The following is a 27,366-nucleotide window of genomic DNA, read 5'->3' as shown; positions in this document are numbered from 1 at the left end:
GAGCTGGCCAAGCCGCTTACCATAATTTATCAGCAGTCCTGGCTATCGGGGGAGGTCCCAGTTGACTGGCGGCTAGCAAACGTGACGCCCATCTACAAGAAGGGCCGGAGGGCAGACCCGGGAAACTACAGGCCTGTCAGTTTGACCTCAGTGCCAGGGAAGCTCATGGAGCAGATTCTCTTGAGAGTCATCACGCAGCACTTGCAGGGCAAGCAGGCGATCAGGCCCAGTCAGCATGGGTTTATGAAAGGCAGATCCTGCTTGACGAACCTGATCTCCTTCTATGACAAAGTGACGCGCTGGGTGAATGTCGTGGTTCCACTCGAGTGGGCAGCCGAGCTCCACCATAGCCGCTCTCTCACTCCCCCTCCTCAAAGAGGAATGGGGAGAAAATATGTGAAAAGGGCTCAAAGGTTGAGATAAGGACAAGAAAATCACTCAGTAATTATTGTAACGGGCAAAACAGACTCGGCATAGGAGATAGTAAGATTTATTGCCTATTACTAACAAGCGAGAGAAGTGAGAAAACAAAGGAAAGAAACCAAAAGCACCTTCCTCCCCATCCACCCTCTTCCACCTCCTCCCCCCGAGTGGCACAGGGGAACGGGGAATGGGGGTTATGGTCAGTCTACAGCGCTTCTCTGCCGCTCCTTCTCGGTCACTCTTGTCCCCTGTGCTGTGGGGTCCCACCCACGGGATGCAGTCCCTGATGAACTGATCCGGCGTGGGCTTCCCACAGGCAGCAGCTCTTCCAGAACTGCTCCAGATATGGGTCCGTACCACGGGGTCCATCCCTCAGGAGAAAACTGCTCCAACCTGGGTCCCCCATGGGCAGCAGCTCCTGCCAGGTCACCTGCTCCTGCGTGGACTCCTCTCCACGGGCTACAGGTCTGGCCTGGAATCTGCTCCGGCAGGGGTCTTCCACAGGCGGTAGCCTCGGTCGGTGCAGGTCCACCTGCTCCACCGTGGTCTCCTCCATGGGCTGCAGCGTGGAAACCTGCTCCACTGTGGTACTCCATGGGCTGCAGGGGGACATCCTGCTTCACCATGGTCCTTACCACAGGCCGCAGGGGACTTCTGCTCCGGTGCCTGGAGCACCTCTCCCCCTCCTTCTACACTGACCTTGGTGCCTGCAAGGCCGTTCCTCACTCTTTTCACTCTCCCAGCTGCTGTGTGGCGCAGCGTTTTTTATCCCTGTCTTAAATATGCTCTCACAGAGGCGCAAAACAACATCGCTTATTGGCTCAGCTCTGGAAAACAATGGGGCCCTTACCAAACATGGGGCAGATTCTAGAACCTTCTCACAGAAACCACCCCTATGGTCCCCTGCTACCAAAACCTTGCCACGTAAACCCACTACAGTGGATGAGGGAAAGGCTGTGGATGTGGTCTACTTTGACTTCAGCAAGGCTTTTGACACCATCTCCCACAGCATTCTCCTCAAGAAACTGGCTGCTCTTGGCTTGGACTGGTGCATGCTTCGTTGGGTTAGAAACTGGCTGGATAGCCGGGCCCAAAGAGTCGTGGTGAATGGAGCCAAGTCCAGTTGGAGGCCAGTCACTAGTGACGTTCCCCAGGGCTCGGTGCTGGGGCCGGTCCTCTTTAATATCTTCATCGATGATCTGGATGAGGGCATTGAGTGCACCCTCAGTAAGTGTTGAGGGATTTCTTGAAACAGCAAAAATCCCATGGCTTGCTGTAGCTGAGCAAACCAAGCTACCAGGGCAACTATGAGAAGTTCCCATGACAGTGTTCCCACATCGCCCAATTGAGGAATTCAGAAAAATATTGTTACCAGTAGCTGGCTTCAAGGACAAGGTCTATGTGACTGCTAATCACAAGGGGGTTGTTTTCTTGTAGTTGTTTGTCTGAGTGCTTTTGACCAATAATCTTGTGTGAAACACTGTCCGCCCCTGTTAAGTTCACTATAAAAGTTAGGCTATTCAGGCAATAAAATGGAGCATGATCTGACTCTACTGGTGTCTGTCGTGCTTTCGGCCATGCTTCCTGCAACAAGTAAATTTGCAGATGACACCAAGCTATGCGCGTGTGTTGATCTGCTTGAGGGTAGGAAGGCTCTGCAGGAGGATCTGGATAGGCTGCACCGATGGGCTGAGGTGCATGAAGTTCAACAAGGCCAAGTGCCGGGTCCTCCACCTGGGGTGCAATAACCCCAAGCAGAGCTACAGGCTGGGAGAGGAATGGTTGGAGAGCTGCCAGGCAGAGAAGGACCTGGGAGTGATGGTTGATAGTCGGCTGAATATGAGCCAGCAGTGTGCTCAGGTGGCCAAGAAGGCCAACGGCATCCTGGCTTGTATAAGAAACAGTGTGACCAGCAGGGCTAGGGAGGTGATCGTCCCCCTGTACTCGGCTCTGGTGAGGCCGCACCTTGAGTACTGTGTTCAGTTTTGGGCCCCTCGCTACAAGAAGGACATGGAGGTGCTTGAGCGGGTCCAGAGAAGGGCGACGAAGCTGGTGAGGGGCCTGGAGAACAAGTCCTACGAGGAGTGGCTGAGGGAGCTGGGCTTGTTCAGCCTGGAGAAAAGGAGGCTCAGGGGCGACCTTATTGCTCTCTACAGGTACCTTAAAGAAGGCTGTAGAGAGGTGGGGGTTGGTCTGTTCTCCCACGTGCCTGGTGACAGGACGAGGGGGAATGGGCTTAAGTTGCGCCAGGGGAATTTTAGGTTGGATCTTAGGAAGAACTTCTTTACTGAAAGGGTTGTGAGGCATTGGAACAGGCTGCCCAGGGAAGTGGTGGAGTCACCATCCCTGGAAGTCTTTAAAAGACGTTTAGATGTAGAGCTTAGGGATATGGTTTAGTGGGGACTGTTAGCGTTAGGTCAGAGGTTGGACTCGATGATCTTGAGGTCTCTTCCAACCTAGAAATTCTGTGATTCTGTGATTCTGTGTTATTCTGTGATCAAACTTCAGAGCATATGAAAACATCTTCCTTCTTTGCTCTGTGTGATTTTATCGGTCCAGTCACAAACAGGGAACTGTGGTGGTTTCACTCAGGTGGGCAGCCGAGTTCCACCACGGTCGCTCTCTCACTCCCCCTCCTCAAAGAGGAAGGGGGAGAAAAGATGACACAGAGAGCTCAAGGTTTGAGATAAGGATGTTTTCATTAAAGGGAAAAGGGAGAGGGGGAAAAAAAACAACAAAAGAGTAAAAAAAAAAAAAAAAAAAAAAAAAAGCAAAGGCCGTTCAGAAGCACAGAGAAGAGAAAAAATAAAAAGCAGTTACTCTCTACTTCCTATCAAGGAGTGATGTTCGGCCATGTCCTGGAAAGCAGGGCCTCAATACGTGTAGCGATTGTTCGGGAGGACAGAAACTTCCACCATGAGAGCCGCCCCCTCCCACCTCCGCCCCTCCCCCTTTTCCACTTTTTATTGCTGCGCGTGACACCATATGGTATGGAATATCCCTTTGGTCGGTTTAGGTCAGCTGCCCTGGTGATGTCCCCTCCCCGTCACTTACCCACCCCCAGCCTGCTGGCTCCTGGGGACTTGGAGGGAGTCCTGATGCGGTGCCAGCACTATGCAGCAATAGACACAACACTGGAGTGAGACCAGTGCTGTTCCAGCTACAAGTGCAGAGCACAGCACTTTATGGGCTGCTGCAGGGAAAGTTAACATCCCAGCCAGACCCAGCACAGGAACACAGACCTGAGATAATGTCAGCAGTTGGAGGATGCATTTCACAGTTTAGCTGAGACTGGATTCAAAACCATTTGTAGGAAAAAATGAGTGTGCTCACATGCTATTAGTGTTCTGTAATGTCTCTGAGGCAAAGTCGGCAATGAATAACATACAGTTCTCACTATCCATTGACCTTCTTTATCTGAAATGTAAGTCATTTTATCTGTTCCATTCCTTCCAGGACTTCACAAAACTTGATGCACGGGTGCTTTATGTGTTATTTTATGTGTAATTATTTACCATTGTTGTGGGACACCTGAAAGTTTTGAAGATGGAAACATGAGGATATAGGTGTACCGCATTTCAGCGTAAAGTTCTATTTGAATAATTGTTGTGGTTTAACCCTGTCGGCAGCTAAACACCACACAGCCGTTCGCTCACCCTCCCCCCTCCCTCTCTGGGATGGGGGAGAGAAACGGGAAAGTGAAGCCTGTGGGTTGAGATAGAGACAGTTTATTAAGACAGGATAATAATAATAATAATAATGTGTACAAAACAAGTGATGCACAATGCAATCGCTCACCACTCTCTGACCAATGCCCAGCCTATCCCTGAGCAGCCTGCCTCCCCACCCCGGCTAGCCACCCCTATATATTGTTTAGCATGACGTCAGATGGGATGGAATACCCCTTTGGCTAGTTTGGGTCACCTGTCCTGGGTCTGTCCCCTCCCAGCTCCTGCTGCACCCCCAGCCTGCCTGCTGGCAGGACAGATCGAGAAGCTGAAAAGTCCTTGGTTTGGTGTAAGCACTGCTCTGCAACAATTAAAACATCAGCATGTTATCAGCACTCTTCTCATCCTAAGCCAAAACATAGCATTCTACCAGCTACTAGGAAGAAAATTAACTCTGTCCTAACTGAAACCAGGACAATAATAGTGTGCAAACATAAGTAATATGTTGGGGTGTTTTGTCACCTCACATGGGCTCACCAGCTCATGTGAGGTGAGAAGGGGATCCTGCAAGGCCGGAGTGCAAAGTTCAGTAAGAATCACTGGTGTTAAACCTCTGTCATCTGCATTGGGTCTCATCCAAGGACAGCACCTCTCCCAGCCCAGCAGCTGTTGGCATCAGGCTGGTCCATGTGCCTGTGGGATGCTCGAGTCTATACCTCAGTAAGTAATAGCACCCTCAGCAGAGAGCAGATTATATTTTTGAATAACAGGGCTATAGCATAGCCTCAGGATACCTAATTCTGCCCTCCCTCCCCTCCCTGTTGGTTATCATTCCCTGATGGCTGCCAGCCTTGGATGATGAGCCCCCGACTCACCTGGAGCATCAATAATCTAAACTCGAGGGAGAACCAGGCAAAAATGCTTGGGCCACAGAACTGAGGGCTGATTGATTCTCCGTGCTCTGGGGAATGTGTGGTGCAAATTTAAATCCACACCAAAGTAATTTATCAATGTTTTCTTATCGCAGAGTTTCCTTATCAGCAAGCTGGCTGGAAAAAACTCAAAACTACCGTGAGCTTGGTATGTGGGGAGTGCGGGTAGGTTTTGCTCCACTGATGTCATACTCCCTCCCCTCTTGCACCTCAGCATCTTTTTTTTTCCTGACCCCTTTCCCACATACCTCTTATTTTTTCAGTTTTCGGTGGTTTTGGTTTAATAGACATGAAGTATTGCCCCCTGCCGGCAGGTCGCACACCTGGCTGCCGGCGCAGGGACGGATGTCTGCGTCTGTCTGCAAGGGTTCTTGCGGCGTTTCGCCTCGAAAGAGCATTAACAGCTCACAGATTTGCTGCTCCATGTTTAGGTTTTGGAAAAGAAAGGAGAGAAAAGTCAGAAAGAAATCAGCAGCACCAAAAGCATTACATGTGCTTGTAGAATTTAGTACATAAATAAGGTTTTGTGTTATTTCCCCCCCTTTTTTCTTTTGGTTTTGATTTAAAATGTTAACTGATGAAGCATTTCTTACTCCAGCTGCACAGCACTGTGCTCACATAGCAGCATCTGTGATTGAGAGAAACTCGCACAGTCCCCTTGTTCATTGGGAGTAAAATGCCGACTAACAGCATGGGTGGTAAAACGTCACCAACAATAAAATGTTATTTAAGAAGAGGATGCAGCTACCTTAGGTGCTTGCTCACCCCTTGATTATATAAGGATCTGAGCAGCTAATGGTTTCATACAAAATCGTTTATACTCACAATCTGCAGGACATGAAGGGACTGCATTTCAGACAAGGAGGGGAGACATAAAAAAATGAAAATTATGTACATCGGGTCACAGTGTGAGCCTTGGGCAGAAGGGCTTGAATTCACGTCTCATGCCCTAGGCTCTTCTGTCCTAGCCCACAGATAAGATTTCCTCACTCCAGAGTTTATGCCAGCTCTGTCCAGTTTAAGCTGCAAGGAGTTTAGGTAGCAGGATACGTTTTTAACTTTTTTCACTTTGACAGAACTCTGCATCTCAAATAAATTATATAATATAGAGCAGAAAACTTCTAGTGAGAGCAAGCTAAAAATACAAGATATTTTTTTCTCTCAGCTCCTGTTCCCAAATTGCACTTGCCTTGCTCAGAACAAATTGTCCTATGTAAATTGCAAGTTTCCCTTCTGATTGACAGCAATCCACAAAGATGGACTAATTCCAGAGGAAGTCAAGCAAAGACTGTGTCATAACTATTAACCCAATTTTAAAGATGTTCCAAATTGCTGCTGAGTTGCCAGTGTGTACTTTATGTAACAGAGCACGTAAATGCAAAGTGCAGGAGCCAGCCAGAATACACATGAGCAGGACATAGCCGGTTGCAGGCTGTATATGTGCACTTGACAAATACTGTCTTCTTGATTTTGCTCCCCTGGCTACTGCAGTCTGTGTGGCAGAGGGACAGCCACAGAGTCCTCACTCCCTTTTGGAGACTTTGATCTTGGAGACATGCAATGGGCAGTCAAGCATATGACTAGTTACATTCTTTCAGCCCGTTTTGGCTGCTGTTGTCCTTAAACCAAAACAAGTCATTAAGGGAGCAAGGACAATTATTTCTGAGATTTGTGTAAGGGAAAGCAAGAGGGAATATGGGCTGCTGGAAAATTGGTATTGTCACAAGCCTGATTTGATTGTGCCACTCCTTACCGCAGAGCTGTGACTGAGTTTATCGAGGTCTCCCTTTGCAAATGATAATAAACCTAATAGCTGCCCACAGCTTAATATTTTTTCTTGCACTACATATGTTCACTTTTGGTCCTTAGATTATTTTTTTCTTCCATCTCCATCTGTTCTTTTGCCTTTGAGGTACTTTAGTTACCATGGAAATGACAACATAATCTGGATGGGTGGAGCTTAGTGCAGTGTAAAGTTGGTTTCCTATATAAAGTCATTTGCAAGGTACAGGGATGGCTGACAAAAATGCAGCATTTTATGTGATAGCTTTTCATACTTTAGGTGTGCAACAGAGGTGTATCTATGTGTGCTTGTGAGTGCACAAGGCATGATGTGCATGTTCCAGGAGTGGGCACTTATATCATTTTTGCTCTGCCAGATGAAATCTTTCACTTGAGTCTTTCATGCCTGATTTCTTAAAACCTCTGCTTGAAAGTTGGCCTTTATATGCGATGGTCCTATTGTAAGACACTTTCTGAGTCCTATGATTGTCAGATGGGTCAGGCAAGGTGGAAAACTTGTTCCCTGGAGATGTGCATCTTTTGTCATAATTTCCGTGAAGAATAGGAGGAGTTAATTTAGTGGGAGGCTATCACATGGGCTTTGTTGTCTGGGTATGTGTGTGGTATTGTCTACTTGGTCTCTGGGACCTGTCTCATGCCTTCAACAAGTCTGCATGACAAATGATCTATGATCAATACAATCCTGAGATAAGATCACTCAAAACAATTGTACATGGACACGACACTTTTCATCTCAACAAATCTGGCAAATCCAGGACAGAGCCCTTGTTTATACCAAATCAAACCTTACTTCAGGAGTGACCCCATGAATTTTAACACAGTCCCAGAAGCTGTTGTCCACTATTAGCCCCTGTAGCACCTGGCAATATTAATTTCACAGCCTCGTGGAGATGAAGGTATTTTAGATGAATAATGACTTTATTTTTTTACTTTTGGCAAAGGCCAGATATATCAAAAAGATGAGACCTTGGCCTATTAATCTTAATATTAAGGCCTGTATGGTCTCCAGAATGCTTTTAGGTTAGTTCATATATTCAGTGGATGTCTCTTAAAGAACCTGAAGTGCTCTGTGCTTGTCTAATCAGGTGTGTGGATAGGGCCGGGGTATAAGTCACATAAAGTGTTTTAATGCTGTTAATGTTTTATTAACAGCATTATTAAACCAAAACCACCGAAAACTGAAAAATGTTTTAACTGGGACCAAAGAAACTAACAAGAGCTAATTTGTTAGAGCACATGCAAACATGGGTTCCTGACGCAGAGTGTATCTGGTTGGCTGGGAGAACATTCAGTCCTTTGAAAGTTTAGTGAGGAGAGGGTGAGGCTCCCACAAAATGACAGGGAGTCCCACGCAGAGTCCACGGAGTTTGCTGAAGACAGGAGTGGAATAAATGGCTAAGTCCCAAATAGGATTACAATCAAAGTTTGCAATTTATTAAATGAATAGAGGTAAGCAAACAGCACTGGGTGTGCTGGGAGTCTGCTCCACCAAGACGCACACAAGTTATATCAGATGGTTGGTTTTTATGCTCCTAGGCTAATACATATTCATTATTACTTCTACAAAAGGCAGGGTTATTATAATTAGTTCCCAGAATCCGAACCCTCCCACTGGCGCATGCGTATCAGTCTCTGGTGGTCCCTCCGGGGGTCTCTCATGCTGAAGGCTCGTAGTCTTCCTCCCAGGCTTTTTCCTTGTCCTTCTCCTTTGTCCATCTTGGCCAGATATCAGAGACTTGTGCAGCGTCCCCTGCAAGCTTTGTCTTTTAGTCGTCCTTCAGCTTTTTCCCTTCTCCTTAATCTCTTGGCCAGATATCAGAGACTTGCATAGTGTCCCATGCAATAGTCATAATAGTTAGCAATTATTCGGAAACCCCTTTGTTCTCTTATCCCCTATTGACACGAATTGCTGGACCATTCCTTTGCAAGATACAAGAACTATATACATTAACCACTCTGTTTTTCTTAGACTTGTGGTTATACAAGGGTATGTGAGACAGAAGGTCATATTCATCATACCATGCGGCCCTAGCATTGTTCCATATTGACACGAATCAGATGAACACATTTCACAGGAGTCTAAGGTCAAGTAATTAGAAGTTCTATCCTAAGTGTATTTTGTCACGTGTTTAGAATGATAGTATTTGTTTATTTCTATTACAATTATTTTTAGGTGCCTTAACTCCAGCTGCAGCCATTTCTTACCACAACAGTCCTTTCAAGAAACAACCTCCCCAGCAACACTGGAAAACTTTCCCATGGAAAAAAAAGAAACTATAACAACAAAAACAAAATCCAGACCTCAAGATCATCGAGTCCAACCTCTGACCTAACGCTAACAGTCCCCACTAAACCATATCCCTAAGCTCTACATCTAAACGTCTTTTAAAGACTTCCAGGGATGGTGACTCCAACACTTCCCTGGGCAGCCCGTTCCAATGCCTAATAACCCTCTCAGTGAAGAAGTTCTTCCTAAGATCCAACCTAAAACTCCCCTGGCTCAACTTAAGCCCATTCCCCCTCGTCCTGTCACCAGGCACGTGGGAGAACAGACCAACCCCCACCTCTCTACAGCCTTCTTTAAGGTACCTGTAGAGAGCAATAAGGTCGCCCCTGAGCCTCCTTTTCTCCAGGCTGAACAAGCCCAGCTCCCTCAGCCACTCCTCGTAGGACTTGTTCTCCAGGCCCCTCACCAGCTTCGTCGCCCTTCTCTGGACCCGCTCAAGCACCTCCATGTCCTTCTTGTAGCGAGGGGCCCAAAACTGAACACAGTACTCAAGGTGCGGCCTCACCAGAGCCGAGTACAGGGGGACGATCACCTCCCTAGCCCTGCTGGTCACACTGTTTCTTATACAAGCCAGGATGCCGTTGGCCTTCTTGGCCACCTGAGCACACTGCTGGCTCATATTCAGCCGACTATCAACCATCACTCCCAGGTCCTTCTCTGCCTGGCAGCTCTCCAACCATTCCTCTCCCAGCCTGTAGCTCTGCTTGGGGTTATTGCACCCCAGGTGGAGGACCCGGCACTTGGCCTTGTTGAACTTCATGCACCTCAGCCCATCGGTGCAGCCTATCCAGATCCTCCTGCAGAGCCTTCCTACCCTCAAGCAGATCAACACACGCGCATTGCTTGGTGTCATCTGCAAACTTACTGAGGGTGCACTCAATGCCCTCATCCAGATCATTGATGAAGATATTAAAGAGGACCAGCCCCAGCACCGAGCCCTGGGGAACGCCACTAGTGACTGGCCTCCAACTGGACTTGACTCCATTCACCACGACTCTTTGGGCCCGGCTATCCAGCCAGTTTCTAACCCAACGAAGCATGCGCCAGTCCAAGCCAAGAGCAGCCAGTTTCTTGAGGAGAATGCTGTGGGAGACGGTGTCAAAAGCCTTGCTGAAGTCAAGGTAGACCACATCCACAGCCTTTCCCTCATCCACCCAGCACGTCACTGTCATAGAAGTTGCTTAATGCCTTCTTAGGTGCTTAATGCCTTCTTTGCGTAGAGCTTAAGGATATGGTTTAGTGGGGACTGTTAGCGTTAGGTCAGAGGTTGGACTCGATGATCTTGAGGTCTCTTCCAACCTAGAAATTCTGTGATTCTGTGATTCTGTGAGATCAGGTTCGTCAAGCAGGATCTGCCTTTCATAAACCCATGCTGACTGGGCCTGATCGCCTGCTTGCCCTGCAAGTGCTGCGTGATGACTCTCAGGAGGATCTGCTCCATGAGCTTCCCAGGCACTGAGGTCAAACTGACAGGCCTGTAGTTTCCCGCGTCTGCCCTCCGGCCCTTCTTGTAGATGGGCGTCACGTTTGCTAGCCGCCAGTCAACTAGGACCTCCCCCGATAGCCAGGACTGCTGATAAATGATGGATAGTGGCTTGGCCAGCTCCTCTGCCAGTTCTCTCAGTACCCTTGGGTGGATCCCATCTGGCCCCATCGACTTGTGCACATCCAAGTGCCGTACCAGGTCACCAACCAGTTCTTCGTGGATAGTGAGGGCCACATCCTGCTCCCCATCCCCTTCCACCAGCTCAGGGTACTGGGTATCCAGAGAACAACCGGTATTGCCGCTAAAGACTGAGGCGAAGAAGACATTAAGCACCTCCACCTTTTCCTCATCTCTTGTATATGATACCATGTGGCCTGATTCTGTGGGAGGAAGGGTGGAATTTCCTATGGGTGCAGATGTGTCAAGAAAAAGGACATTTTTTAAGCCTGGACACTCTTCCTGTCTGTCCCAGGTTAGTGATGAATTGATCAGGATTTCAAGGCTTTGCACCTTTTCATTAGACTTTGCTAGTCATTTCTATTGTTTTTATTGTGTGTATTTATCTACTGATTGTAAAGGTACCATTGTGGTTTTGAAATGTGGTGGGAATCATTTCCACATATGATAGACCAGGGTTTTTTAATCTTCAGTTTACTAATTAGCTCTTTGCTACATCTGTTGCTTGTTCCCTTGTTTCTCACAATCCCATATCTGTCAGAATATGCTCTGAGCTTTAGTCATAGAAAGAAAAAAATCTTCAATCTTCATTTACGATGAAAAAGTGCACTTGTTTGCAGAAAGGCATTGGTATAGCAGCCATCCTGTTAAGGGCAGGTTATAAAGGTAGAACGAACATTGTTATTTCTTGATCTGGTATGTGCTGGGCAGTCCAGCCTCCAGGTTATCTTACATCCTATATGGCTTATCCATAACTGTGATGCAAAAACTTGTATGCTTGAATTCTTCAACAGTAGTTCACAGTCCAGAGGCATCAGATGATTTCCAAGCTATGTACCAATATCTCCTCTCCTTCCTCACACTCCTGTTCTGTCTCTTGCTGCCTGCATTTTTCACCCAGCCTGTCACCCTGATGGGAGCAGTAGCACAGCTGGTGGGAGAACTCGGCCTCTCTGTGCAGAGCCGTTGGAATGAATTTTGGCAGGAAGGATGTGACTCAATATCCAAGGCCAACACCTCCTGAAAAAGCAAGAAGAGATTTTGGAGCAGAAGCAAAGATGGGGTAATGACCCCAATCCACAGGTGTTGAATAATTTGCTGTTGCTAAATTCACATCATGGGAAAATCCTACTGAAACTCTTTTTGCCCCCCCCCCCCCCATGCTGCTTGTTCATGTGCTTGTGAGACTAAAGTGGTCCTTGGTTGCCTGGTACTTTACAGCCATGCACCCTGTGATGTAGCTAACCCCATGTCTCCTCCTGAGGCACAGCTGACATGCTTTGGGCAGCACCTTTCACACATGGACTGGGCCAAGGCTTTCTGGTGGGGATGGAAAGGGTTTATTGCATAAAACAGAATAGCGTTTTTCACAGACTACCACCAACTTTGGGCAGCTCTGTAAACAGCTTGTCCCCTTTCATGATAGACTCTGAAGCTGGTAGCAGCAGCATTTACCTTAGGCTCAGGCAGGGGTGTAGCATCATGAGAAGCAGAATAGTGCAGTGCAAGTTGGAAATATTTGCAAAGCTTGCCCTTCACATCACCCAGGAGACCAGTTACCCATGAGTACCTCATTTTTTGGTTTGAATTCTGGATACTTCTTCTGGCTTGTCGTTTCTTCCAATGCCTTGCATCCATTTTCTAGCCTTCCTTTATCTGCTTTTCTTGTCCTTTTAAATTTACTCTTGGTCTCACAGGAGCACCTTCAGTACATAATACACAATAAAGGCACTTTATGTAGTCTGAAATTTTCACCCTGGAACTTTGGTTGTTTTTCTAGAGAAAAGTATCTTGTTTCCCATACCCAATGGTAACTTTATACTTGATAGATAGAGCTGGTAAAAAAATACATTTCCTGTCCAGCAAGAAATTCTGATGTCTCAAATTTGCTCAGATTCAAAATTTCTCATTGTCGTGGTTTAACTCGGCCGGCAGCTAAACACCACACAGCCATTCCCTCCCCCTCCCCCCTCCCTCTCTGGGGTGGGGGAGAGAAATGGGAAAGTGAAGCTCGTGGGTTGAGATAAAGACAGTTTATTAGGACAGGAAAATAATAATAACAATAACAATAATGATGATAATAGTACTACTACTAATAATGTGTACAAACAAGTGATGCACAATGCAATTGCTCACCACCCACTGACCGATGCCCAGCCTAACCCCGAGCAGTCCGGCCCCCCTCCCCCGGCTACCCTCCCCTGTATATCGTCCAGCATGTCATTAGATGGTATGGAATATCCCTTTGGCCAGTTTGGGTCAGCTGTCCTGGGTCTGTCCCCTCCCAGCTCCTGCTGCACCCCCAGCCTGCCTGTTGGCAGGACAGAGCAAGAAGCTGAGACGTCCTTGGCTTGGTATAAGCACTGCTCTGCAACAATTAAAACATCAGCATGTTATCAGCACTCTTCTCATCCTAAGCCAAAACATAGCATTTTACCAGCTACTAGGAAGAAAATTAACTCTGTCCTAACTGAAACCAGGACACTCATGAAATGAAAATTCTGGAAAAAAGCTAGCACACATATAACAGCCCAAAATAACCAAAGGATTTTCATAGGCAGATTTCAGACTCTGTACGTTGTAAATGTGGTGTGACGGGTTCAGATTCAGTTACCCACATATGGATTTCCAATGCCCTTTGAAATGTTGGGGAGTGTTTGGGGTATCTCCAGGGTCCTGGAGAGTATGGTGCAGGATGTCTACCCTTTTAGAACAGCACATAGAAAGCTGGTAGGATTCTTCAGGTCATCTCCAGATGACAATGAATCAGGCACAAGTAGTGAAGCTGAGCTCTGACATTGTGGACACATCATTTCGGGGGACTTTGTGAGCTCAGTCCTACCTCTGCTTCTTTGCTGTAGTTTGATCTAATGAATCTCTCTCAAAATATCAGCACTGTGCTCACTTCAGCATGTGTGTCCATGTCTGAGAGGTGGTCCATTAAATATCCTGCATAGTAGTGTTTCCAGACCAGGGAACAAGGATGTAGATCAGTGAAGCTTGCTTGAGTGCTCAGTGCAAGTCTCGGAGTGTATATTTGGGTGCAGATCTTTTCTTAAATTAGAGCTCGTGTATCTGACTGCGTAGGCATTCCTTGTAACATTACTAACAATGAAAACTCTTGTGTCACAAAAGAAAATTTTAATGTATATCATGTTTCCCAAAACTTTGCAAACTTTGGGCCATACGGGCATCCTCAGTGCTGAATATATGCACTGTGATATCAGTATAAAAAAAAAAAAGAGGTACATAAAAAAGAGTAGAGCAGATTAAAATAAATTGGGTTACAGATGCTGGACTCACTTTTATTCACAGTCCAGCTCATCACTAACACTGCTTTGGTAGAGCTCCCCATCCCCCTTTTGACTTTCTCTTTTAGTCCAAGCTGGTGACCCTGGGTGATCCAGCTCACTTTATACCTTGGCCTAATTACAGCCAGATGAGCAGGGGGTGGAATATGATAACCATCCATATCTTTATCATAGATGAAAACAGGCCGAGTAATCATTTAGGGTGGCTGTAGTAGGTAAGGCTGGGAGTAATGAGATGGAAAGTTTAGATTGAATATCAAGATAAAATTACCCACAATACATTATTTTAGGCAAGGGGACATATTAAGCCTCAATTAGTGGCAGTATGATCTAATAGCACCACAGCTACTGACAGCATTATGGTCTCCTGGCCTATTAAATTATCTTTCAAAGAAACCGATGGAAGGCTGAACTGGACAAACCACACTGGTAACTGTAATATAAGGACTAATCCCATGATGGAGCCAGAGTGGACTAAATAGGCAATTTCCACGTGTCTTATGAGAAGACATTTTACCAGGTAATGATATTCACTAAGCTCTATGCCTGTGCAAAGATCTTTGATGTCATTTTCAAGACTGCCTAAGTGACTTAGGAGCCCTAATTCTCTTTTTCAAAATCAGCATGGTAATTTAGGCATATAAAACCTACTGTATCACCAAGTGAGAATAAAAATTGATAAAGCTCCTAAAGCTCCCTCTCTTAAAAGTCATTGGGTATCACACATATGTGTAGACACATATTAATATTTTTGTATTTTTGTGGAGTATTGCAAGCAGGCACAGACTTGCTCTGCCTGTTTGTTTTTTGTTTGTTTATTTGTTTGTTTTTTACAGCAGAGGACTAACAGAAAGCTCGGTGCAGGATAAATTAGGCAATTAGTGCAAGAAAACCCTAAACCATGCTGAAACTAGAATGGAGACTCCCTAAGTAGCACTTTGTGGTATGTTTCTTTCTGAATGTGTGTTCTGATGATACATGTACTACATGAATCAATGTATATCACCGCCAAATGTGATATATCTTCGATGTAGAAACAAGTTAGTGGCAGTTGAGCATCCAGCTCTGAATCTTCATGTCACTGCCACAAACCTCAATGCTATAGAAATCCAAAGCATCAAAGGTATTATTGCAATTTGCATAAGTAGAAAACACAGTGATTAAAAGTTATCAAAGAAAGCTATCGCTCATTTGCCAGCTCCACAAGCAGATTCCAGTGATGTCTTTCCAGCTCCTTCATAATAATCTCCATAAGTTCTTGCTAAGAGTTGCATTGAAGTAACCTGTCATTTACTCTGTCTTTCACCAATTCAGCTCAAAGAGATGCGCCAGCTGCGATCACTTGGAGTCAGAGCTTCTGTGTTGTGAGGCATCGCTGCAGCTGCAGGCAAAATGTACAGTTTGGGAGATCTGCCAAACCCAAAAGTCGTGGAAAAAGCAAAGCTTTACCACCCATAGCACCCTACCATTGCTGTAGGAGATACATCACCTTGGGAGAGGAGAGCTCACTCTCCAGTACATTTTGCATATGATGAACAGGGGCACTATGCAGGAAGATGCTCCATGTCCAAATGGCATGTTGTCTTCTTGTCTTATGGTTTCTGCTGGCTTCTGGTGTGAAAGCAGGGTGGGTAAGAGGCTGTGAAAACCAGCATGGGTCACACCTCCTGGTAGATCTGGAAAGCCTGATGTTTTGTTGTTGGGTAGGTCCTCATCTGACTCAATTTTCCCAATTTGTAAAGCTGAGTGCCACAAAATCAAGGAGGTGTTATAAAGCTCCCTCAGGCAAGGTGATGTTATTTCCAGCCTACATGTGCTTTGGAGGATAGAAAATGTCATTATCAGTCAAATATGACATTTCAAGGTAGAAAATAAAACACAATCATGGACTATTCTCAAGTGTTCATGGAATGTGTTTCAGGTTTGGTTTCAAGCCGCTTTTATTGTGACACACCAGTGTCAAACCTCATCCACAGGATAACTTGATTAGACTAAGGATTCTGGCTCAGTATAGTCAAAATCCTGAACTTAATTTAATTTGTTATATTGTTAACCTCTAAGCCCATTATGCCTAGAAGCATTTAAATCTTCATATACTAAGTGAATTGCAGGAGAGAAAAGAAAAAAAAAAAAAAAGAAAGTGTCTGAGACCTCTCAATGTGAGTGAATCTGAGTGGTTTTCTCCATATAACTGTGAAGTCCCTTGGAGTTTGGAAAGTCATGTGGTCAGACTTGCACTCAGATCTTTGAGCCTGACAAACTTATCTGGGTTCCATGGTGGCAGAACCCCCACTTTTATATTTAAACACATGTAGGTAAACACATTTTTTTCCCAGATAAAACATGGGGGCACAGAGAGCTAGATTCTGGATTAGCTCTTCTGGATTTGTCCATATCCAATAGCAAATCTGTGACGGAGACAGAAAATAATTCATGGAGGCTTTCTTCTCATCTGTCATTCATCTTTCTGCTATCAGCCCAGGATTCTGAAGATCCAAGCATTGCATGCAATGAACTACCTCTCTTTCCAGTAAACAAAACACAGTCACCCTGAGTTCATTCAGAGCAGGGCTAAAGCTTGGTGGGGTAATGCAGCCCAATTTTTCATTACCTCATATTTTGTCTTGGAGAGCGACATCATGTGGAGTTGCATACCAGCCCAGAGCAAGGCCCTGATGAGTTTCTTGGTGAACCCAGCCCTGTGCTGGGTTTGCAGCACAGCTCAAAAGAACCTGACTTTTGCTCTCGTCCTCAGTGTTTCCCACACCTCCCATGTTGACTCTGGCAACATGTACCTTCAGTGCACAAATGTTGTAAAACCTAAAGGTGGTCCCAAACCACATCACTTGGTTTTGGATGAAGATTTGTATTTCCAAGCATGTCTGAATCCAGGATTTCTATTTAGCTCGCCATAGATATGCAGTCACCCTAGAATTGTGCATCTAGAAAACATTTTCTGGTCATTCAGGAGAGGTTTTGAATTCATAGGTAGATCCACTTCTGCAGAGAGCAGAAACATTGATATTCCAGTATTTCAGTGGGTTTTCTAGGTCTTACTAGAGCACTAATAGGAACGAGGCCCCATTTTGCTCAGAGTTAAAACTGGTAATTGACCCAAAATGTTAAACAATCCAAACAGAGGAAAAAAATGCTCTTACATTACAGATAGGCTTGCTAACTTTTTTAAGGTTAGAAGACAATCTACCTTGAAACTGAGAGCAGAACCTATAATCCAATGTTTCATTAAGAGGGTGGAACATGTTAATAGAATAGAGGATATTGTCTGTTGGCAAATGCTATGAATCAATTTATTTTATGCCTGCATACATGTTCATGTGAAAATGAGCTAACTTTCCTCTCTGTCAAATATAATACATATGGTTCTAGCAACACCTGTTTTGTTTTGCTTGCTAGAGCTGTGGGACTCTAGACTCAATAAGGTCTTTCCAATTCAAAGAATAAAAGCTCCCAGGAAAGCTAGTCAGGAGCCCCTGTTGTTACAATAGATTGCATGGCTTGTTGCATTCCGTTCAGCCAAACATTTTTTTAATAGAATTTGAGAGCACTGTGTGAGCTAGGAGCTCTTATTTGATTTGATCTTGTCTCGGGTAAATAAAAGTAACAAAGTGGAAATGGCCTTTGACTCACTAATTAATCACTTGCTTCTGTTAACTATTCCTCCATCAATGTTATTAAGCGGCAGCTGATCTCTTGGTCTTATTGCCTTTTTTTTTTTTTTTTTTCCCAAGGAGGAGATTTGTGTGCAATATGATTACAATGCACAGCTGGCCAATTCTGCCCTAGTGCTGCAGCTGTTTGAAAGTGCTCAGCAATTGCAAGCAAGTGTGGTTACAGATGCACTGTTTATCTCTTGGTGATCAGAGTAATGAAGACAGCAATTTCTGTCACATGCAGAGCAGTGGTGATTAGCAATAGTTAATGTACATGTGGAATATTAGCAAGCACGTATTTACTCATATAGTCCTGACGAGGTCTTGTACTGAATACTCTTCCAAGAACAAGCCTGGAGGATATCTACCTAGTGGTACCCTTTCTGTTGGATCAGTTAGAGACATGGATCTGTCTCATTCATCATTCTCTTCTTATGCTGTACATTTTATCCTACACAAGCAATCAGATATATTTCCCACCCAGATGTAATTTTAAGTGGAAGAAAACAACAAAGGAAGATTTATTTTATCAATCCATCTCCAGGATGTGGGTGAATTGTTGCAGCCAGTGAGCTGAAGGACAGAGAACCTGGTCACTGATACTTGTAAATGCTTGTGTGAGATGATTGTACCCTCATTCACATCTCTAGTTGCATCTTACTCCCTAAAATACAATCTTCATATGGCTAGACGGATGCTTGTTTTCATGAGGTGGCCTGACACCAGTCTCACACTTCTGGTTTCTAGTTAATGTGTAAGGTCAGTTTTTGGGCAACCCACTACAGCATTGCTAGTAATAACAAGCATAGTCTGTGCTGGTAGAGGTGTAAAGAGTAAATTAGGCTATGTTCAAGACAGAAGAGCATGAATTTCAAAGTTCAGTGGGATGAGCAGGATTTCTTGTTTTGTAATGCCCATAACTTCATCTCTACAACTTTCTTTGTGCAGGTTTTCAACAAATAGAAGCCCAGGCACTCAAAATCATCATCTACTTCTTCTAACCCCATACGCTGGAGTTCTCTGATGAATGTATTTTCAGATTCTTGCTAAATGTGCTCCATGCTTAAAAATGCTGCAGCAAAATCTGATGCTGTAGTTGCATTTCAAATTACCTGTGTGAGCAATTCTCCCAGCTGATTTAGACACCTTCTAAATGAGTATCTGCCATATGAACAATTAAAAAAAATAAAGACACAATTGTATGTGCAATATATCCTGGGAAACGTTAGTCATAAGTACTGTGTAGAGGGTGTTAATATTTATTAATACTAAAACAGAGTTGGACAAGATTCTGACAACCTTCATATCTGTTGGTGGAGGTGGGATTTGCAGCATTTGGCAATTTCCAGGGCTATGGGCCCTGTGGTGGTTTTACCATGCTAGGCAGCTGAACTCCACCACAACTGCTCTCTCACTCCCCCTCCTTAGATGAGAAAGGGAAGAAGTAAAGAAAAGAACAACTCACGGGTTGAGATAAGGATAATTTAATTAAAGGGAAAAAATAATTATTAAGGAAGGATTATTATTAATTAAACTAAAGGGAAAAAAGGGAAGGGAGAAAAGGGAGGGGGAAAGGGGAAACAAAACAAAACAAGTAAAGGCTGTGTGGAAGTGCAGAGGAAAGAAATTACTCTCTACTTCCCACAAATGAGCGATGATTGACCACATCCTTGAAGCAGGGCCTCAATGCACATAGCCGGTGTTCGGGAGGACAGACGTTTTTGTAAAGAGAGCCCACCCCTCCCCTCTTCTTCCTGTTTCCACCTTTTATTGCTGAGTGTGACATCATATGGTATGGAATATCCCTTTGTTTGGTCTAGGTCAGCTGCCCTGGTGATGTGCCTTTCTCACTTTTTTGCCCACCCCCTAGGAGGGTTAGAGAGAGTCCTGATGCTGTGCCAGCACTGCTCATCAGCAGACACAACACTGGTGTGATACCACTGCTGTTCTAGCTACAAGTGCAGAGCACAGCATGATATGGGCTGCTGCAGGGAAAGTTAACATCCCAGCCAGACCTGTATCTTTTGAGATTAAACTGGACCCATGGATTGCAAGGGTCCAGCCATCATAAACCATTGTTTTTCTCAATGATTTTTATAGCCTTTAGGCTGGATTATTTTTGATCAGATCACTATTAAGTACCCAAAGTCCTTAAAAGAGTATAACCACTGATGTTTCTTTGCCACAAGGTATCTGCGGGTGGACTGTTTACAATCAAAGTATTTGCCATGCAGAAGTGAAAGGTAGTAAGAGTGGTGGAATTTCAGAGACTGGTAAAATGACCTTTGATTAAAAAGTGGTTTAGTAGAGTTGCAGTAATGTAACTGAGGTTATAGCCAGACTACCATGGCAAGGTCCTTCCCTCTACCTTGATGCATCAGAGAGCAGAACCTGGCCTAGAGCCTGTAATCACATTGAAAAATCTGTCAGGTGCTTTGGGATCTGGAGGTGAAAGGTGCTATGTAAATGTCAGTCATCATTTGCTGGAGCACTACATCCAGGCTGAGAAGCACAGCCTGCCAGAGACACTTCAACAGGGTGTTAGGAGTGATCTTCTTGTGAAACATATTGCACTAGATGTATGGATGTTTGTTGAGCATAATCATATAATTCTGGTTACTATAAATCACCTGATACACTTTCCTTTATCTCCCTATTTTATCTAATTTTCTCTCAAGTTTTCTTTATTATTTAAATAAATCAAACCAAATAGCCATGTACCAAGCTGTTTGTTTATACGAAAAAGGAATGGTCCCAGTTCTGTAAGGGTTTTTAATAGAAAATAACAGAGCTGAGTGAATCATTTAAGATGGACAGTTTATTTGGTTGTGGGTTGCTCTTTTTAGTTTGTGAAATGTTTATGAGCCAAACACAACATTCTCACATGTATTCCTTAATGAAAACAACCTGTGAAGTAATGAATAGCTCATACAGAGTCTAGGGAGGACATTCATTGCTGAGACCTCAAAACACTGCATCTATTACTTACACCAGTCACCTGGTTGTCTTGCTGCTTCCTGATTGAATTAGTCAATTAATTAAGAAACAGAGTGTGAATTTTGAGTATTGTACCCATGTATGTGGTTTGATGGTTGCTCTCAGGAATAATCAGTGTCTCAAAGGACTTGAATCTAGGCCCAGATAAACAAAGCAGCTCTAGGAAAGGGGACGGGCTATAAACAGCCTCCTATATGCATGTGATATTTTGTTCAGAGATTATTTGTGACTTGATGTTACAGGTTTCCTTTTCAATAGTCTGCAGCTTCCTAAAAGTGAGTACAAAAACAAAGAAGGGACTATCCTTGTATTTGGGCCATCTGTAGTACAAAACACATTTCTAGGAGAGAAACTGAACACAAGTTCACTTCTCTGAATGCTTGCAGGTTATTTTTCATGCCATACATCACAGATGAAGGAGCTCCCCTTTCTTTCTGTGGGGAGAATAGGCAGAGTGGTAGAAGAGGGAGATATGGGGTGGTTGTGCAGAAAGAGCACAGCAAGGCTCAGGAAGGATGGAAAGGAGCTTTTCTGCTTCAAGTCGCAACATGTGGGAAGGCCATGGGGGAGGTGAATGTCTATCTGGTGAGGGTACTGTCCCAGGCTCTCTCTGCATACCCCCTTCGACACAGATCCCCACAGAGAGCAGTTTGGACGTCTCTTGAGACTGTCCTAAGGAGGGGGCTGGGAAACCAGGCTCAAGAGAAACTTTGTGAAGATTTTCTTTCCTCTTGATAGTTGTCCTTGCCATTTCTGTGACCTGTTCTAGTCTTCTTGATCTCCATTTGGAAATGAGCATCTTCCTATTGCCTCTAGCTCCTACTTCATAACAACAAAAGCAAAATTAGGAGCTATTTGTGTTTTCCCCTTGGGTTTCAAAGGTGGAACATACAAAGTCCTTTCACCAGTGATACACAGTTTCAAGTTTTCTTTAACTAATAACATGATCACGGTATAATTTCATTTCTGAATTCCTGAAGTGAAGAATTTTTTCCTCCTCAATATTTTTATAGATCTTCATGACCTCGGACAAACATCCACAGATCCAGATGAAGTCAAATGTAAACAACCCATGTGGAGGGAGTTTGTACGGAGTGCACCATCATCATATGCCAGCTCATTGGCCGTAGTGGCCTGGAAAGAAGATGAGGAACCCACAGTGGATGAAGTGGCTGAACAACTCCAGAAGTACGAAGAAAGTCTCTCCTCTTCCCTACAGGACTGCATCTCAGCTGTGGAGAAACTTTCTGAAGAATTCCACCAACTTAAAGAGAATTTATCTTCCTCCCCACCTCTACAAACCAGTGTCTCAGCTATCAGGGGTAAGCGTTCATCCGCACAAGGAAGATGATATGGTGGGTACATACCCCGTGCCACCCTGTGGTTTTATCTATGTGACCATGGAGAGGACATGAGAAAATGGGATGGAAAATCTACCGCGACCCCAGAGGCACAGGTACGTGAACTGCAAAAGAAAACAATTGGGAAAAAGGGGTTCTCTGAAAAGTTTGCTGCTCCAACTTCCAGCAGGCAGTCCTTCAAACACAGAAACGAAGAAGATTCTGACCAGGATTAGGGGGGCCCTGCCTCCAGCCAGGGCGAGGAAAGGGACAATCGAGTTTATTGGACTGTGTGGATTCGATGGCCTGGCATGTCAGATGCACAGAAGTATAAGGCTTTAGTAGACACCGGTGCACAATGTACTCTAATGCCATCAAGCTATAAAGGGCCAGAGCCCATCTGTATTTATGGAGTGACGGGGAGATCCCAGCAGTTAACTGTATTGGAGGCTGAAGTGAGTCTGACTGGGAATGAGTGGGAAAAGCACCGTATTGTGACTGGCCCTGACGCTCCGTGCATCCTTGGCATAGATTATCTCAGAAGAGGATATTTCAAGGACCCAAAAAGGTTCCAGTGGGCTTTTGGCATAGCTGCCTAGAGAGAGAGGACATTAAACAGCTGTCTACCTTGCCCAGTCTCTCAGAGGACCCTTCTGTTGTGGGGTTGCTGAGGGTTGAAGAACAGCAAGTGTCAATTGCTACCACAACTGTGCACCGGCGGCAATATCTCACCAACCGAGACTCCCTGATTCCCATACATAAGCTAATTTGTCAACTGGAGACTAAGGAGAGATCAGCAAGACTCATTCACCTTTTAATAGTCCCATATGGCCAGTGCGAAAGTCTAATGGCGAGTGGAGGCTAACAGTGGACTATCGTGGCCTGAACGAAGTCACACCACTGCTGAGTGCTGCAGTGCCGGATATGCTAGAACTCCAGTACAAACTGGAATCAAAGGCAGACAAGTGGTATGCCACAAATGATATTGCTAATGCATTTTTCTCCATCCCTCTAGCAGCAGAGTGCAGGCCACAGTTTGCTTTCACTTGGAGGGGAGTCCAATACACCTGGAATCGGCTGCCCCAGGGGTGGAAACACAGCCCTACCATTTGCCATGGGCTGATCCAGTCTGCGCTAGAGCAGGGGGAAGCTCCTGAACACCTGCAGTACATCGATGACATTATTGTGTGGGGTGACACAGCAGAGGAAGTTTTCGAGAATGGGAAGAAAATAGTCCAAATCCTTCTGAAGGCCGGTTTTGCCATAAAACAAAATAAAGTCAAAGGACCTGCACGAGAGATCCAGTTTTTAGGAATAAAATGGCAAGATGGACGTCGTCAAATCCCAATGGATGTGATCAACAAAATAACAGCTATGTCTCCACCAACTAGCAAAAAAGAAACACAAACTTTCCTAGGTGTTGTGGGGTTTTGGAGAATGCACATCCCAAATTACAGTCTGATTGTAAACCCGCTCTACCAAGTAACCCGTAAGAAGTGTGAGGAATGTTTTAACAATTCGTGTCCATAAAGAACAATTCTGTTTGAATCCTGTCTGCCTCTGGGCCCTGCACTGGCAATTCAATTCTTGAACCACAGCTGCAGTGTGTCCCAGTCTCCCCCTCATTCTAGTCAATTTATCACTCCTTAAATTTATGAACCTGTTTGCTTTTGTTATTCCGGACTTCTATTTCTAACACTGCTATAGATGTGTCTGTGAATGGCTGGGGAAGAATGTTTTAATTACTTGTGAAGCTGTTTGTGTTTGATGTCTGGGAGTTTCAGAACAACTGATAACAACTAGTGACTGTTATGGGATACTATGCAGATCTTTGGTATCTGGTTAGGGGGGCCGAGAGATTAAGAGGAAGGAGAAAGAATCTGAAGGACGTCTGGGAGACAAGACTTGAAGAGAATGTTCTATAAACTTGGTATGGTGCCAAGTAAGTACAAAGGTGGAGAGGAAGACTACGAGCCTTCAGCATGAAAGACCCCTAGAGACCCCCAGAAGAGACCCCCAGAGGAGACTGCGCATGCTCCAGTAGGAGGGACTGGACCCCGGAAGCTAATTATAATAATCTATTTTTTTAGAAGTAGTAATGAATATGTATTAGTCTAGGAGCATAAAAATAAGCTGCTTGATGTAACTGGTGTGCGTCCTGGTGGAGCGGAGACTCCCGGTGCACCCAGCGCTGTTTGCTTACCTCTATTCCTTTATATTCTTTCAATAAATCCTATTTTTTTATTTAATCCTAATTTGAATCCTGAGCCATTTATAACAGAAGAATGAGTTTGAATGGGGCCCTGAGAAACAACAAGCCTTTGAACAAATCAAGCAGGAAATAGTTCATGCAGTAGCCCTTGGGCCAGTTCGAACAGGACCAGATGTAATGAATGTGCTCTACACTGCAGCCGGGGAGAACGGCCCCACCTGGAGCCTCTGGCAGAAAGAACCTGGGGAAACTCGAGGCCGACCCCTGGGGTTTTGGAGTTGGGGATACAGAGGATCTGAGGCCCGCTATACTCCAACTGAAAAGGAGATATTGGCAGCATATGAAGGAGTTCGATCTGCTTCGGAGGTGGTCAGTACTGAAGCGCAGCTCCTCCTGGCACCCCGATTGCTGGTACTAGGCTGGATGTTCAAAGGAAGGGTCTCTTCTACGCATCATGCAACTGATGCTACATGGAGCAAGTGGGTTGCACTGATTACTCAGCAGGCTCAAATAGGAAACCCCAGTCGCCCAGGAATATTGGAAGTGATTATGGACTGACCAGAAGGCAAATACTTTGGGATATCATCCGAGGAGGAGGTGGGTCATGCTGAAAAAGCCCCACTGTACAACCAGTTACCAGAGAATGAGAAGAAATATGTCCTGTTCACTGATGGGTCCTGCTGTATTATGGGGAAGCATCGGAGATGGAAGGCTGCTGTATGGAGTCCTACACGATGAGTTGCAGAAGCTGCTGAGGGCGAAGGTGAATCGAGTCAGTTTGCAGAAGTGAAGGCCATTCAGCTGGCTTTAGATATTGCTGAACGAGAAAAATGGCCAGTTCTCTATCTCTACACAGATTCATGGATGGTAGCAAATGCCCTGTGGGGATGGTTACAGCAATGGAAGCAAAACAACTGGCAGCGCAGGGGCAAACCCATCTGGGCTGCTGCATTGTGGCAAGATATTGCTGCTCGGGTGGAGAACCTGGCTGTAAAGGTACGCCACATAGATGCTCATGTGACCAAGAATCGTGCTACTGAAGAACATCAAAACAACCAGCAGGTGGATCAGGCTGCTAAGGTTGAAGTAGCTCAGGTGGACCTGGATTGGCAGAATAAAGGTGAATTATTTATAGCCCGATGGGCCCATGACACCTCAGGCCATCAAGGTAGAGATGCAACATACAGATGGGCTCGTGATCGAGGGGTGGACCTGACCATGGACGCTATAGCACAGGTTATTCATGACTGTGAAACATGTGCTGCAATCAAGCAAGCCAAACAGTGAAAATCTCTTTGGTATGGAGGACAATGGCTGAAATATAAATATGGAGAGGCCTGGCAGACTGATTACATCACACTCCCTCAAACTCGCAACGGCAAGTGCCATGTACTTATAATGGTGGAAGCAACCACCGGATGGCTGGAAACATATCCTGTGCTCCATGCCACTGCCCGGAACACTATCCTGGGCCTTGAAAAGCAAGTCCTGTGGCGACATGGTACCCCAGAAAGAATAGAGTCAGACAATGGGATTCATTTCCCAAACAACCTTATAGACACTTGGGCCAAAGAACATGGTATTGAGTGGGTGTATCACATCCCCTATCATGCACCAGCCTCTGGGAAAGTTGAACGATATAATGGACTGTTAAAGACTACACTGAAAGCAATGGGCGCTGGGACATTCAAGCATTGGGATACGCATTTGGCAAAGGCCACCTGGTTAGTCAATACTAGGGGATCTGCCAACCGAGCTGGACCTGCCCAATCAAACCTGTTACATACTGTAGAAGGGGATAAAGTTCCTGTAGTGCATGTAAGAAATATGCTGGGTAAAACAGTCTGGGCTACTCCTGCCTCAGGAAAAGGCAAACCCATTTGTGGAATTGCTTTTGCTCAGGGACCTGGATGCACTTGGTGGGTAATGCAAAAGACCGGAGAGGTCGGGTGTGTACCTCAAGGGGATTTAATACTGGGTGAGAATAGCCCATGAATTGAAATGTATCATGTTAATTACTATACAATACTGTACGTCATCACTGCCATGAGTACTATATACCCTAGATGAAAATGGTGATTAATTAGAATGTATGGGAAAGAGTGTAACCTGAGCATGACATAAATGGAATGGAATAAGGGGTGGATAGATGTCCTGGTTTCAGTTAGGACAGAGTTAATTTTCTTCCTAGTAGCTGGTAGAATGCCCCTGAACACTGTTGACAATGTCAGATTTCATTCACCTGTAATGGGAAACCAAACAACTTTACAGATAGCTATTGATGTCACAGATATCTTCAGTCAAGAGGGAGGAATCTTACCATAGCTTTTATTTGCCAGTGTTTTCCTGTAGTGTTTCTGGTGATTAAACAACTAGTGTTAACTGTGGGTTCAGTGAGCATAATGGAGAATAACCCAACATGAAGGTGATGAAGGCTTGTATTACACTGTCAATTTCACCCTCTAAAAGGAAGAGTTGATGTAATAGAGGAAAATATCCATGTTGGATAGCTCTGCAGTTTGTATGTTATATACAAGTATGAGTATATATCTTTATATATATGTATATATACAGATATACAGTATATATATGAGTATATATCAGAGTACCTAATCAGATCTTTTTTAACCATCAGTTCATTTTCTTCAAATCACTTCTTTGTTATGATCTTCTGATTGTTTACAAATGGTTTCTTATTCAAAGCTCTGTCTATAGATGATGCTGAAATAGCATTACCTTATTGCTCTGATAAGTCAGAAGCTGTTCTGGTCACATATAGGAAAAATGTTTACAGTATCAAGGTGTGGTTTACGCTTTCCACCTGGACTTCAAGTCAGGCATGCAAACGAGAGACATGGAAAAGGACTCCCTCAAAAGGCTTCTGCTGCTTCCTGTTTTAATGAAATGAGTGAATATATCTCTGTGGGATTCATGTGGAAGACTGCTGAGTCCAAATAAAATCTCCTATGGAAAATCTGAGCATAACCTATCAGACTTCTGCTGAAGTTCACAGCAGGTCTCAAAGAGACCTCGACAATTGTTTCTAATGGACACCATAA

Source organism: Aythya ferina (genome assembly GCF_964211825.1).
Source record: "Aythya ferina genome assembly, chromosome: W".
NCBI classification, from domain to species: Eukaryota; Metazoa; Chordata; class Aves; order Anseriformes; family Anatidae; genus Aythya; species Aythya ferina.
Note: the sequence above shows the minus strand (reverse complement) of the source record.